The sequence below is a fragment of the Glycine soja genome, chromosome 3 (genome assembly GCF_004193775.1).
Source record: "Glycine soja cultivar W05 chromosome 3, ASM419377v2, whole genome shotgun sequence".
Classification (NCBI taxonomy): domain Eukaryota; kingdom Viridiplantae; phylum Streptophyta; class Magnoliopsida; order Fabales; family Fabaceae; genus Glycine; species Glycine soja.
Window position 1 is genome coordinate 3,712,244 of NC_041004.1, and position 15,949 is coordinate 3,728,192.

Genomic DNA, 15,949 nt, shown 5'->3' on the forward strand with positions numbered 1-15,949 from the left:
ATATATAATAAGAAGAAAAAAAACGTGAGAAATACAATTGGGATTAGGACCACTTCCCACTCCTTGGATTCGAGCTCCCTATAACATAACAAGTTACAGCTCAAGTTGACACTTTGGTAGTGGATCTTGATCTCCTACATTTAACTAAACTTTTTAACTGCACAAATCCCAACCCCTTTTTTTTATTGAATATGTATCTCAACCCTTTAAAATATTTTATGTTAAATAAAGCATAAAGCATAAAATTGAATCGAAAAAAAGTAGTACATTTTATGCAATTCAGTATTGAAGTGTGGCATCTATATTTATATAAAATTATATAAAGGAATACTCCATTAAATTTACACTTCTGTCTTCACTTGTTTGCCTGGTAATTACTTGTATTTTATTTTCTTTTGTTTTCAATATTTTAAAATTATAAATAATTTTATTTATTTAATTATTAAATAAATACTTTTAATTTTAATTTTTATTAGTTTTATTTAATATTATTTAAAGTCTTGTATATTTTTATGGTTATATTTAGTATGTTATATATTTTTTAATATTATTTTATTTAATAAAAACAATGTCACACTGTACCAAATCACCTGCTGTGAGATACTTGCCGGTGCCAGCTTTGGTGACAGGTGGGCGCACAGACCAAACAAATTTTTTTCCACTCAGAATCTCTTTCATTTCCACAAATGATATTGTGTATCCACTCCCGTGTGCATTATGTCCAGTAAACAAATTTAGATGATTCTGCCAATGAATAATTTTTGTTGGTTACAGCTCAAGTTGACACTTTGTAGGGGATCTTGATCTCCTAGGTTTAACTAAACTTCTTAACTGCACAAATCCCAACCCTTTTTTTATTGATTATGGATTTCCCTTTTTTATTGATTATGGATCTCAACCCTTTAAAATATTTTATGTTAAATAAATCATAAAGCATAAAATTGAATCGAAAAAAGGATTTTTGTAACAATAATGGGTAAAAATTTTCCCAATTTTTCAATCGAGGATATATTTTTAAAAAATTATTCAAAACAGGATAAGTCGTAACAGGTGTTTACGACTTTTAACTCAGAACGTAACATCTGTTACGATTTTTTTTTTTATTTTTTTAATTTTTTTAACTGAAGTCGTAAAATTATTTATGACTTCAGCGCAAATGTTATCTTTTTACGACTTTAAAGTTATAAAAAAAAATTTAAACCGAAGTCGTAAAATTGTTTATAAATTTTTTTTTTGTTTTACGACTTTAAAGTCGTAAATTTTTTTTTTTAAATTTTTTAAAGGTTTAAGAAACCTATATTTTTTCTAAAAAAATGTTTTTTTACTATTTATAAACATGTTTTTGTTTTGTTAACCTTTTTTTTCTTTTCGTAAATCTGTTTTTTCTTTTAAATTTAATATTTTTACGGTTTTATTTTTATTTTAAATAAAAAAATTAAAAAATAAATATTGAAATATATAATAAATAATATTAAGTTGACTTACTTATTAGTATATTTTTTGTGATTTTATTTGATATGTTATTATTTTATTTTAATATTTTATTATTTAAAACATGTTATATATATTTTTAATATAGTTTACTTTAAATGTTTTTTAAAGTTTAAATAATCTATCAATAAAAATTAAAAACAACATAATTAATACATTAATATAAAACACACAATAAAAATGAAAGAAAAATATAAAAATTACAAGTTATTTTAGTCATATACTTGTTTGTATGGACATTTAGTCCGATTATGTCCTTCACTTCTACATAATGAGCATTTCTTAGGCCTATTTGGAATTGGTTCATCCATATCATTATGTATTTGAGTAGTGGTCGGCTTGCCTAATGTTTGTCGCCATTTCGAAGGATCAGACATAAAATGCGGACCTAAATATTGAGGTCATGTGTCTTCACTTCCAAGGGAATGAAAATGATGTTGATAAACTTTAAAAATATTTTCCAACTTGTATACAGGGTCAACAAAAGTCATCATAATTTAAATTGCAAAAAGCACACGCTGTAGTTGCATGCGAGCAAGGTAGTCGAAGTGCTTGAAATTATCCATAATCACATGACCATTCATTCAATTTGACAGTGCATGTCATTGCTTGTCAACCAAGTCGCGTATTTGCAATTTCTTGAACCTTAAACTCCCTTGTTTCTCAAACATACATGCGAACATAATGTGAGATAGCAATGTGTTGATTTTCTTACATCATGACATATACGTCTTCGGAGTACCTATGCCCTGCCTTAATCATATTCATGATTTTGATGTCATTAGTAACAAATGAATCATTTATTTTATTAAATGTTTCATTGACTAAGATAGTAATAAGTAATGCTTGGACTCCTTTCAAAATAGAATTCATACATTCAGCAAGGTTGGTAGTCATATGGCCATACCGTTGTGATTTCAATCCTCCTTCATAGCCACAAAGTCACAACTCTCTTTTTACTTCAAAATCTCCAAAAACATGCTCAAGAGGAAAAGATAAAAGTTTCTCTTCAAAACCCATTATTACAAAACCTAATTTGAGTGATTATCAGCACAGATGGACCACGACCTTGGTCAAGTTACCATAGTCATAGTGAAAGTTTGTTGAAATCTAACACTCAACCAAGGTGAGGCAACCATGGCCATGGTCAGATGACCACAACCATGATCAGGTGACCACACGGCCATGGTGGACGTTGTAGAGTTCATATTTCTTTTAGATTGCATGTTTTTTTCTCTTTTCCACTCTAGAGTTCTTGAACATCTGTCTTACACAAACTAACACCAAAACATAAGTTATGTCAATAAAATGAAATAATATGCATTGTCATACCCTAATTTCGTCCAGGGACCATTGTTTGGTGGCATGCAACCTTCGCTTGACCGCTTTGAGGTACTTAACACCCATCGTTAGACAATCCATGAAGTTTCGCGGCATGCCAGAAGTCGAAAGGAAGCAATGTTGCGCAATCCGTAAAGTTCTGCAACATTCAAAAGGTCAAAAAGGGCATTGTTGCGTAATCCGTAAGGTTTCACGACATTCCGGAAAGAAAATAAGTGTCCTTACATAATCCGTAAAGTTTCATAACGTTACGAAAAAGGAATCAGCAAAAAAACACAAAGGGGAGGTGTATTTAGTAAAATGGGGGGGGGGTGCAAATAGCAATTATCAAATCTGGGCTCTTCTAGAGGATTCTGGGCATTTTCTTGCCTAAGGTGGAAGCAACCTAGCTCGCCTGGGCAAGCTGAGCTCACTTGGGCGAGCTGGGCGGCAACCACCTTCCCCGTTTTGTTAAAAAATGGTTTCCGGGACTTCTGTAATACTTCCGTAAAATTCTCATAACCCTAAATAAGCATATTTCACTTAATATGGGTGAGAATGAAGAGAAAAGAATAAATTCAAGTCCTATATGCTTGCGTAAAGCTTACGTAACGTTTCCGTAAAGTACGAAAGAAGAGGGGTGAACTTATCAAGATGGGGGTGCAAATAACAATTTTCAAATTTTTGAATTTGGGCCTTCCTGAACAGTTTCGAAGCAGGGTTGCTTATGGAGGAAGCAAGCCAGCTCGCCTGGGTGAGCTGGACGGCAACCTCCTCCCCCCTTTTCCTATAAATAGGCGAAGGGAGGTTGTTCCAAAGATGCATAACCCCCTTGGCTATGCATTTCAGTTGTTTTGGGTGAAAAAAATTGTTTCCGTGAAGAAAATCCAAGCCGAGGTGCTTTCGAGACGTTTCCGTGAGCAAATCCGTGAAGGTTTTCCGTCGTTCTTCACCGTTCTTCATCCGTTCTTCGTTCTTCAACGGGTAAGTTTTTGAATCCGAGACTTTCAATTCATTTCTTGTTTTTTTAGCTTTCATCTTCATTTCGTTCATTTTCGGTTTTCTTTTCTTCCATTTTTAACGAGCTTTTACCGTTTATTTAAGCCGTTTTCTCACCTAATAAATGATACAATGAATTTCAATCGATCATTTGTGTTGTAATCTCGTTTAATCACTGTTAAAACAAAATCTAACCGATCGTTCACACTGTAACCATGGTTAAACCAAAAAAGGTAAAATAATAATAAAATAATCAAAATATCTTTAAAAATAATAATAAAATAATCAAAATATCTTGAATAAAATAATCAAAAAAATCAATCGGACGTTTTTCTTTGAGAGTTTCCTTGAATGAATTGACTAATAACCAAAGTGAAACTAAAGTTAAAATCAACTCACAAATCAAGCTTTGTCCGCAAAAAATTACTAAAAACCGTTTTAAGGTCCAATGCCTTAAACGGTCCTCTTTGCTTTTATCGGTTAACATGGACCGTTCAAAAGCATAAAATCAACATGTAACTTTACCGCTTTTGCAAGAACTACATAGGTCTGATTTCCTCATCGCAATTGAGGATATGTAGGAGCAAAAGCCCTACTTTTGTCGACCACCCCAAGAGATCGTTAATGGTCCAACGCCTTAACGTTTCTCTACTTTCAAAAACCAAGAGATCGTTAATGGTCAAACGCCTTAACGTTTATCTCCTTTCAAAATCAAAAGATCGTTTAATGGTCCAATGCCTTAAACGACATTTGTTCAGTCAAAATATATCTTGCAAAAAAAGATAAGAACAACTTAACCAACGTTCAGTTCTCAAAGAACTACGTAGGTCTGATTTCCTTATCGCAATTGAGGAATACGTAGGAGCGAGGGAAACACCCTTGTCGACCACAAAAAGATAAAAAATACAAAAGGCATAAAAAGACATAAAAAGGTAAAAAAAAAGGGAAAATAAAACAAATTGAAGTCATATTTGCACACTTGATTAAAGGTTGTCGTCCCTTGTGACGGACGCGTGGGGTGCTAATACCTTCCCCGTGCATAAATACAACTCTCGAACCTTTCACACTTAAAGTTCGTGGACCACACCTTTCCGGTTTTTTCGATGTTTTCCTCGAATAAACGTTGGTGGCGACTCCGCGCATTTTCCTCCCATGGAAGACGCACCCGTGAGCCCCGCGTCGCCCTCCCGTCGAAGGGTGGGTTGTGACAGTTAGCGACTCCACTAGGAACTGTTTTTAGAGAGTTAGGCCTTCTAATCTCGTGCAATATCATGACTTCCTCTTTTGTTGGTTTCCTTTTATTTCTCTTATGTTCTTGTATATAACTCTTTGATGCTTTTAGTGTGTTTTTTGAAATGTATGCCTGAGATAGATATTTATTCATTTGATGCACACAAACACCAACACTATTTGTACACACGGTGAGTTGAAAAAGGGCCCTATACCCGGGTCCATGGGAACATAAGGAGTGGAGGTGAATTTGTGGTCATGCTGGGTATCCGACTTGCTTGATAACAGTGAACCCTCATCTAGAGTTTTTCTCTTTGATAACATATTGTTGCTGGTAGTCCCTACTGCCGCAATATGTTTTTTCGAAGGGGATGATACCTCTAGAAACCATTAAGAGAGATATGACCACCTTGGGAATTATCACTAAAAGCCTTTTAGTTCCTCCCGTTTAGGTCCCTAAAATAGGGCACAAAGCAAACATGTTGCGTGCCTTTTAAACACTGCCATGCATATAACCTAAATGTCATGTATGCCTTTGCTGTATGATTATTTATGGATATTGTCATACTGTGTACATCCCCGTGTTATGCTTTTGCGCGTCTACATCATGTCGTCACCCACGTGTTGTATGTTGGTCTCGTCTTTTGTCATGGGAAGCCGGAAGATCCATATCACCTTTTTAACTACACACATAGGGCACTGCACCCCCAAATGTGCAAGTAAGAAGAGATGATTTTCCAGGCTCTCGTGTCCATAAATGTATTCATATCATGCATCACATAAGCATCTCTTCATGGCATCATAATGAACATATCGTTCCTGCATTTGTCCGTTATCATATTCCAGCATCACATTTTGCATGAGTCATTGCATCATCATGCATATGCGTTCAACATACTTTTTGTTCTACAAACTGCATACCTTTTGTTTTCATGTTTGCTCATGCATGATCCTTGTGTTTTCCTCTGCAAAACAAAAACAAAAAAGGAAGCGTGAAAATTCACACTACATTCTTAGTTGCATGTGTTAGGTACCATGAGCCAACCATGTTGGGATCATAAACCCATTTCTAAAAATAAAACAAAACAAAATGATTGAGCATGGTACCTAATGCATGGTTAACTAAGAAAAAATGTTTCTTTAGGCATCTCAATATCATAATTACATTTTCCATGCATAGCATACGTATTCCCGAGTCTTTCATCTCTATGAAATGTTGTTGAAGTATTGGCGATCAGAATTGCCATTCCTGGGATTATAGGGTTGAACCAAGCTCATGCTTTTGCGAAAAGGTTCATCAAGTCAAGTTGAAGTATAGAAGTAACCATCTTGCAAAAAATTGGGGCAAAAGATGGATCGAGTTACATCGCTGCTTCATCTACTACCAAACACATTTAGGACTGTTGATGTCCTTATTACTTCTAGTTTCACCTTAACAAAGATGTCATGGACCATGTTGAAAATCTAAATTGATTCAACCCCATGTCCTACGTAAAAATTCACAATACTTCAACTGTGCATCATTCGCATACATCCATGCTTTTCATTGGTTGCATTGCTCATTGCATTCTTTCCTTGAAAAAAAAATGAACTTAATCATTGTTATAAAAAAGAAAAGAACACGCTTTACGGTACCCTTACCGAACCCGTGCTAGAGCTAGAGTAATGGGTGAGGTGCAAGAGCAATGAAGGCCGACATGGAGGCCTTGAAAGAGCAAATGGCCACAATGATGAAGGTCATGATGAGCATAAAGGAGATAATGGAAGCCAATGTGGTTGCAGTTGCCGCTGCCAGCGCTGTTGCTAAGGTGAACCCGACACCCCCATTTGGCCTCAAACAAATAAATCATCCAACCTCAAATACGGTAGGTATGGTGGGCAAAGATTTGGAAAGTACGGACGGCCCCATGATGTGCAAATTCAAAACGAGCACGCCTTCCCGCCATATGGCTTGCCTCCCAACTATACACCACCCAATGTGGCGTACACTCCCAATGAGAATGTCAATAACTCCACTCCGATACTCATTGAGAGCCAACAACCTCAATCTAATCATGCACATGTCTCTCAAACCGTGGGAGAGACACATGAAATTCCCCACCACAATCTAGCCGACTTCGAGCCTTGCCTCGGATATGCCACTGAAGGGCAAGCAGTTGGTGATATACCCCTGCAAAACACTTTGGAGGGCCCTCAGTATCACCCACAACCACACCTCTTGCATTCCGCATTGGGTAAAAACCCTCATGCTATGACAGAAATGGGAAAGTTGGATCATCTAGAGGAAAGGCTCAAGGCCATTGAAGGAGGCTGAGATTATGCCTTTACTGTCATAGAAGAGTTGTTCCTAGTACCCGAACATGGTCATTCCCAAGTCCAAGGCACTGGACTTTGACAAGTACAATGGGAGTACTCGCCCCAAGAACCATCTAAGGATGTATTGTCGAAAGATGGGGGCATACGCAAAAGATGAGGAACTATTGATACATTTCTTCCAAGAAAGTCTTACTAGGGTAGCTGCTACCTGGTACACTAACTTGGAACCTTCCCGAGTCCATTCTTGGAAGGACCTAATGGTTGCCTTCGTTAGGCAGTATCAGTACAATTCTGATATGGCTCCGGATAGGATGCAACAACAGAACATGTGCAAAAAGGGGGCACGAATCTTTCAAAGAATACACCCAAAGGTGGAGAGATCTGGCAGCCCAAGTGGCACCCCCAATGATGGAAAGGGAGATGATAATCATGATGGTAGACACATTACCAGTATTATACTATGAAAAGATGGTGGGCTACACACCTTCAAGCTTTGCTGATTTAGTTTTCGCCAGCGAAAGGATCGAAGTGGGTCTAAAAAGAGGTAAATTTAATCATCCTGCTTGGACGAACGAGAAAATTAGGGCAAATGAAGAGGGTGAGAATGAAGGAGAAACCCATGCTGCGACTGCCGTCCCTACATGGAAACTCCCCCACCAGCTCAACAACATCATTACTCAGCCAATATCAGCCCTTCTCATTACCCACCACCTAGTCATCCACAAAGACCATTCATAAATCAACCACAAAGCTTGTCTACCACACTTCCAATCACGAACACCACCTTTAGCACGAACCAAAACACCAATGAAGGAAGGAATTTTGCAGCGAAAAAGCCTATAGAATTCACCCTAATTCCAGTGTCCTATGATGACTTGCTCCCATATCCACTCGATAATTCAATGGTAGCCATAACCCCAACCAAGGATACGACTCGAACGCAATGTGTGCTTGTCATGGAGAAGCCCCGAGGCATTCCATTGAGCACTGTATGACCTCGAAGTGTAAGGTGCAAAGTCTAATTGATGCGGGCTGGCTGAAATTTGAGGAGAATCGCTTGTGAATCCTAACATTGACAAGCGACACCACACATGGGGCAATTTTGAAAGCTGTTGTTAGATGTCTCTAATGACTCATCAGGATTTTCAAGTTTATGCCATTATTGTAAACCACAGTTACAATGCTAAATAATATGGATAAATTTGACACCTTTGTGCCTCATCCTCTCGTAATTACATCTTTGCTTCCACTGGAATGTGGGTGCATGCCATTGGTTTGTTTGCTCAAGCGACCTGCACTCCTGAGTTTGGACTTCCAAGACCGTTCAATCAGAAAATTACTCGTGCTACACATTTGGTAAGGATGCCGTAAACAACGAGTAAAGCAGAAAAGTTCAAAAAGAAAAAGAAAAAAAAAGCATTTGATTGACTGTGTTTTCAAGTAAAAATATAGACATTCATGTGACCTCATTTTATCATTCCTGAAAGTTTGTCTTTTTGAGAGAGAAGTGAATTATCAAGAATAGGAGTCATTTGACTTAATCTGTCAACTGAAAAATCCTTCAACTGTTTCTCGTCCTTGAAAATCCTTTTTGAGAATTAACCGCTTCTTTCATTCTTCCTTGCTACAAGGTTGTGAAAACAAAACAACGATGGATACCTCAGAGCCCTACACTGGGGCAATGAAAGGCACCATGCATAAACCTCAAGCGAACCTAGGGGCAAATTAGAAGTTCTCACCCAATAGGTTCCCTGCTACAAAGTTGTGAAAACAAAACAACGATGATACCTCAAAGCCTTACACTGGGGCAATGAGGGGCATTGTGCATGAGCCTCAAGCGAACCTAGGGGCAGATCAAAAGTTCTCACCCGTCGATGTTTTTAAACAAAAAAAAAGAGGGAGTGACAAACCTTGGGATTTCAATGGATTGATTAAATGGCTCCATTGCCGTCACTCCAAAATGGTCAAGTGTTTAAATCAAACATAACATACACTCTGAGGGAGTTCCCGGAGAGATTTGAAAAAGAGAGGATAAGGTTGCATGAATTATCACCTTTTTCAAAAGGACAGTCAATCTGTGTTTTCCAAAAAAATTAAATCAAAATCATAAAATAGGGAAAGAATGTCATGAACATTGTACAACTTTCCATTACATTGCATTGTTTCATACGAAGTTCGCATTTACTGCATTTTAAGACAAAGGTTGCATGCATCTGCATCCCTAAAAATCATGTTGACTGCATAGATTTCCTCATCTAATGTCTAATCTTTTGAATTTGGGATGACCGGCCCTCTCAATGAGTCAATCTCATGCTTTCTCATAAGGGTGGACCCTTGGGTACTAGTACCCTCACCTTCAGAGGACTACACATCCTCACCTTTAGAGGACTACAAGTCCTCGCCTTCAAAGGGCTACACGCCCTTACCTTCAGAGGACTACAGGTCCTCGCCATCAGAGGACTGCACGTCCTCACCTTCAGAGGACTACAGGTCCTCGCCTTCAGAGGACTACAGGTCCTCGCCTTCAGAGGACTGCACGTCCTTGCCATCAGAGGGCTACATGTCCTCACTTTCATAGGGCTACACGCCCTCACCTTTAGAGGGCTACACATCCTCCCCTTCATAAGACTATACGTCCTCGCCATCAGAGGGCTGCACGTCCTCGTCTTTAGAGGGCTGCTCGCCCTCGCCTTCAGAGGACTACACGTCCTCGCCATCAGAGGGCTGCACGCCCTGGTCTTCAAAGGACTACACGTCCTCGCCTTCAGAGGACTGCACGTCTTCACCTTCAGAGGACTGCACGTCCTCGCCTTCAGAGGACTGCACGTCCTCGCCTTCAGAGGACTGCACGTCCTCGCCATCAGAGGATTGCACGTCCTTGTCTTTAGAGGGCTGCTCGCCTTTGCCTTCAAAGGACTACACGTCCTCGCCATCGGAGGGCTACACGCCCTCACCTTCAGAGGACTACACGTCCTCGCCATCAGAGGGCTGCACGCCCTCACCTTCAAAGGACTGCACGTCCTCGTCTTCAGAGGGATGTTCGCCCTTGCCTTCAAAGGACTACACGTCCTCACTATCAGAGGACTACACGTCCTCGCCTTCAGAGGACTGCACGTGTTCATCTTCAGAGGGCTGTTCGCCCTCGCCTTCAAAGGACTACACATCCTCGCCATCAGAGGGTTGCACGCCCTCACCTTCAGAGGACTGCACGTCCTCACCTTCAGAGGACTGCAGATCCTCACCTTCAGAGGACTGCACGTCCTCGTCTTTAGAGGGCTGCTCGCCCTCACCTTCAAAGGACTACAAGTCCTCTCCATCAGAGGGCTACACGCCCTCACCATCAGAGGACTACACGTCCTCGCCTTCAGAGGACTGCACGTCCTCGTCTTCAGAGGGCTGCTCGCCCTCGCCTTCAAAGGACTACACGTCCTCGCCATCAGAGGGCTGCACGCCCTCACCTTCAAAGGATTACACGTCCTCGCCATCAGAGGGATGCACGCTCTCACTTTCAGAGGACTACACGTCCTCGCCATCAGTGGGCTGGACGCCCTCACCTTCAGAGAACTACACGTCCTCACCTTCAGAGGACTATAAGTCCTCGCGTTTAGAGGACTACACGTCCTCACCTTCAGAGGGTTGCACGCCCTCACCTTTAGAGGACTACACGTCCTCACCTTCAGAGGGCTGCACGCGCTCGCCTTCATAGGGCTACACGCCCTCACCTTCAGAGGACTACATGTCCTCTCCTTTAGAGGGCTACATGCCCTCGCCTTTAGAGGACTACGCATCCTCGCCTTCAGATGGGCTATACGCCCTCTCCTTCAGAGGGCTGCAAGCCCTCGCCTTCAAAGGGCGACACGTCCTCGACTTCAGAGGGCTGCACACCCTCACCTTTAGAGGGCTACGCATCCTCACTTTCAGAGGGCTACACATCTGCGCCTTTAGAGAAATTAAGGCCCTCTGCCCTTAATGCTTAACTGAGACTTGCGCTCCCGGTTAAGGGGCTAGTAGTTTCCTTTTATCAGTTCTTGGGCCACCCCCTGATCTCGGAGGAGGGCCAACTGTGCGAGCACAACCAGAGGGAGGCTATCGCGCAGCTATTGTGCATACCGGGGCAAGATTTCACCCGTGCCGCTGCAAAGAGACGAGTGCGGATCATGCGCACCAACATGACTACTCTTGCACAGATATGGATGACGTTGCTACTTAGCAACATTCTGCCCAGTGACCATAATGCCGATCTCCCCCTACGGAAGTATCAGTTGGTCTGTGCCGTCATGACATAGGTAAGTATGCACGTGGCTCAATTGATTTCTGATACCATCCACTATTTGCAGGGATCGCTCCCACAAGACACCTAGTGGACCCGGAGGAGCCCAACAGGGCCCTGGGGTTTCCAGCTCTGGTTACGGGCCTCTGTCATTCCTACAGGGTGCCCGTCCCCCCCAGCAAGGTCATGCCATTGTGACATAGGTAAGTATGCGCTTCTCTCAATTGATTTCTGATGTCATCTATTGTTTGCAGAGATCGCGCCCGCAAGACACCTAGTGGACCCGGAGAAGTCCAATAGGGTCCTAGGGATTCCAACTCTGATTACGAGCCTTTGTCAGTTTTACAGAGTGCCTGTCACCTCCAGTAAGGTAATCTAACCGCCGATCACCCGAGCCTTCATCGAGAAGTACTGCACCACCTCGGTAGGCCGATCCAGCAGGGCCACTGGGCGTGGAGCATTATCTACAGCATTTGGTTCGCCAGCAGGCGGCCAACCACCGTGGACAGGTGCAGATACATGAGTGTCTCTACCGGTTCAGCCTCAGTCACTAGGGGCAGGGTTCCGCCTCTTTTGTATGCCCTACCCTGGAGCAGTTTGGGGCTGAGGTCGCATGCCCTGGAGACTGGCCCGATGCCCAGGCAAGGGAGGAGTCTGCAGGATCCCCCGATGAGGCGGATGAATTCCATATGGATGAAGATATGACTGACCTACTCGGTTTCTTGGGAGGGAGCGGAGCCACGTGACCAAGGTCGCCACACTTTTTGTTATTAACATTATTGCTTTCAGTTATTGTTTGTGTTGTTATTAACATTACTGCTTTCAGTTATTGTTTATGTTTCTGCTAGAATTTGGCGTTATGGCTCTTAGTTATTTCGTCACCGTTTTTATTACGACTTACCATTGCATGTTTTTTCGTTTACCTTGTGGTTTGACGTGAGTAGGTGGTGTGCGCCCTCATCCGCACGACCTTTTCGGAAAAAAAAAAGAAATAAACAAATGATAATAACTTAATAGAAAAAGAAAAAAAAGAGAAAAAGAAAAATAAATTGTCTAGCTGAAAAGCCAACATGCTTTTGAAGAGAAATAACTTCCAGCTTTTCTTTGAAAAAGATTCACTGATCATAACCAGTTTTTGAAAAAAAAAATGTGTATACACCTGAAGGGTGAATGCTGTGAAAATATTCCTGAACGCCCAAAATAGACTCGGATGAATGCATGAATTGATAAAAGAACATGTTTTGGAAACACTGGGTTGACTTAAACAGGGAAAATGAAACCTGAGCCCTAGTGTCACATGACCATAAAAACTTGATGCTTGAGTGTCCACATGGGTGCATGCATGACCAGTTTTGCATAAAATTTCCTAATCATCATTGTTGCATGTGTGTCATGGAAATAATGTGGGACATCTCCTTTATCCCTGAACCGCTGGCCAAACCAACACTCTGACATATATCATGTCCAGCCGTTCTACAAGCCTTGAGCCAATGATGGAAGCTTGCTTGTGGGGCTTCTATGGAGGCTGGATCTTTGAGCTTCAATGAGGTCCTTTAATGGTGATTTTCCACCATGGAGATGCAGCGGAAGACAAAGGAAAAGAGGTGAGAGGAGGCGCCATCCATTAAGGAATAAGCCATGGAAGAAGGAGCTTCACCACCAAGATGAGCCTTGGATAAGAAGCTTGGAGAGGATGCTTCAATGGAGGAAAAGAAAGAGGGAGAGAAAGAGAGAGGGGGGAGCACGAAATTGAAGGAATAAAAGAGGGAGAGAAGTGGAACTTTGAAGTATGTCTCACAAGACTCTCATTCATCAAAGTTACAACAAGTGTTACACATGCTTCTATTTATACACTAGGTAGCTTCCTTGAGAAGCTTTCTTGAGAAAACTTCCTTGAGAAGCTTCTTTGAGAAAACTTCCTTGAGAAGCTAGAGCTTAGCTACACACACCCCTCTCATAACTAAGCTCACCTCCTTGAGAAGCTTCCTTAAGAAGATTCCTAAAGAAGCTAGAGCTTAGCTACACACACCTCTCTAATAGCTAAGCTCACCCCCATGAAAAAAAACATGAAAATACAAAAAAAAAAGTCCTTACTACAAAGACTACTCAAAATGCCCCAAAATACAAGGCTAAAACCCTATACTACTAGAATGGCCAAAATACAAGGCCCAGACGAAGGAAAAACCTATTCTAATATTTACAAAGATAAGCGGGCTCATACTTAGCCCATGGGCTCGAAATCTACCCTAAGGCTCATGAGAACCCTAGGGCCTTCCCTTGGATCTCTAGCCCAATCTACTTTGAGTCTTCTACCCAATGCCCTTGCGGGGAAGGATTGCATCAGCCAAAATCCCAACTCACCATAAATCTTCACCTAGGTTAAGAATGCCCATCCTTGCCCTCAGAAGAAAAGAGAGTTCCCGATCAAAGACCGGAAGAAAGCAAAAAGAAATTTCCGATCAAAGATTGGAAGAAAGCAAAAAGAAAAAAGAAAGAAAATCCCCGATCAAAGATCGGAAGAAAATAAATATACAGAAAGGTCTTTGGGCCAGACAATATCTGAACAATACAGAATTATCACCACCAAATAAGGAAAGAAAGGAAACCACGACCTAAAGTGGTCCTCTCCCTTTGATTGCCAACCAAAATCCTGTGCGTCGGTGACTTGTTCGCCTCACACTAAACAAAACAGAAAAGGAAAAGGCCAAAAGACTCAGAGCAAAAATCCCCTCCAAAAAACACTATTCCCGAAAAAGTCCTATTGATCCATGATCACGCATGTAATCTTTGATTTGATAGGAAATGATTTGCAAAATCAAGTCATGACATATATATGGTTCGGAATTAGGATAAAACACTTACCTGTGTGAGATTGATACACTTTGAGTGATTTTCTTCTATTTTGTTGGACCCAGTGTTTCCTCTAAATGGTCGTTTAGAAACGAAACGCAAACACCCGAAATCTCATTTATGGTTATGAGAAAATTTCACCAGCATATTCTCCTTCCCTAATAGACACATTGTTTTTCATCAAAAAATTATATGTTACTCTGATCAGTTGGGAGTTTTGTTTCTTTACTAAAGCATGTTCGCATTTTAGTTAAAGAACACCGAGACTATTTTTAGTCTCACACAGTTAGCAAGAACTACGTAGGTCTGAGTTCCTCATCATGAATTGAGGATACGTAGGAGCAAAAGCCCTGCTTTTGTCGACCACCCTACCTTTTGCTACCGTGACCCAAGAGTCCGGTGGCATGTGGAGACACCCGACGGTAACCCGCACACAACCTTTGCTATCCAGCGACCCGAGAGTCCAGTAACATGCGGAGACACCTTACGGTTATCCGCACCTCGTCATTCGGAGACCCCAAGTCGGATTGACAAGCAGAGACCAATGTGGTCATCTGCACCCTTTCCGGAGATGCCAGCATCTTCCGGTAGAGACTATTTCAGTCTCACACTTCTTTAGCAAGAACTACGTACGTCTGAGTTCCTCATCACAAATTGAGGATACGTAGGAGCAAAAGCCCTGCTTTTGTCGACCGCCCCACACTTTCTGTCATACTGACTCGTGAAGTCAGGTGACGTGCAGAGATACACAAGTAATTTCTCCGCACAGACAATTTCTGTCAATACTAACCCGTGAAGTTAGGGGGCAGGCGAAGATACACAAGTAATTCTCCGTATAAACACTCTTTCGCTATCCGTAAGACTCAAAGCATGATAGCATGCAGAGACTAACGTCGTCTTCTGCACCCTTTGTCAATCGCAACCAACGAGCCCGTTGACACGCGGAGATTTACGTTGTCTTCCGCGCTGTCTGTCATACTGACCCGTGAAGTCAGGTGACGTGCGGAGATACACAAGTAATTTCTCCGCACAGACAATGTCTGTCATATTGACCCGTGAAGTCAGGTGACGTGCGGAGATACACAAGTAATTTCTCCGCACAGACAATTTCTGTCATACTGACCCGTGAAGTCAGGTGACGTGCGAAGATACACAAGTAATTTCTCTGCACAGACAATTTCTGTAATACTGACTCGTGAAGTCAGGTGACGTGCGGAGATACACAAGTAATTTCTCCGCACAGACAATTTCTGTCAATACTAACCCGTGAAGTTAGGCGGCAGGCAGAAATATCCAAGTGGTTATCCGTATAAACATTCTTTCGCTATCCATAAGACTCAAAGCACGATAGCGCACAGAGACTAACATCGTCTCCTGCACCTTCTGTCGTCCTGACCCGTGAAGTCAGTTGACATGCGGGGTTACCTTGTGGTTACCCGCACTTTTCTTCAACCAGGGGCAAACGAGTCCGTT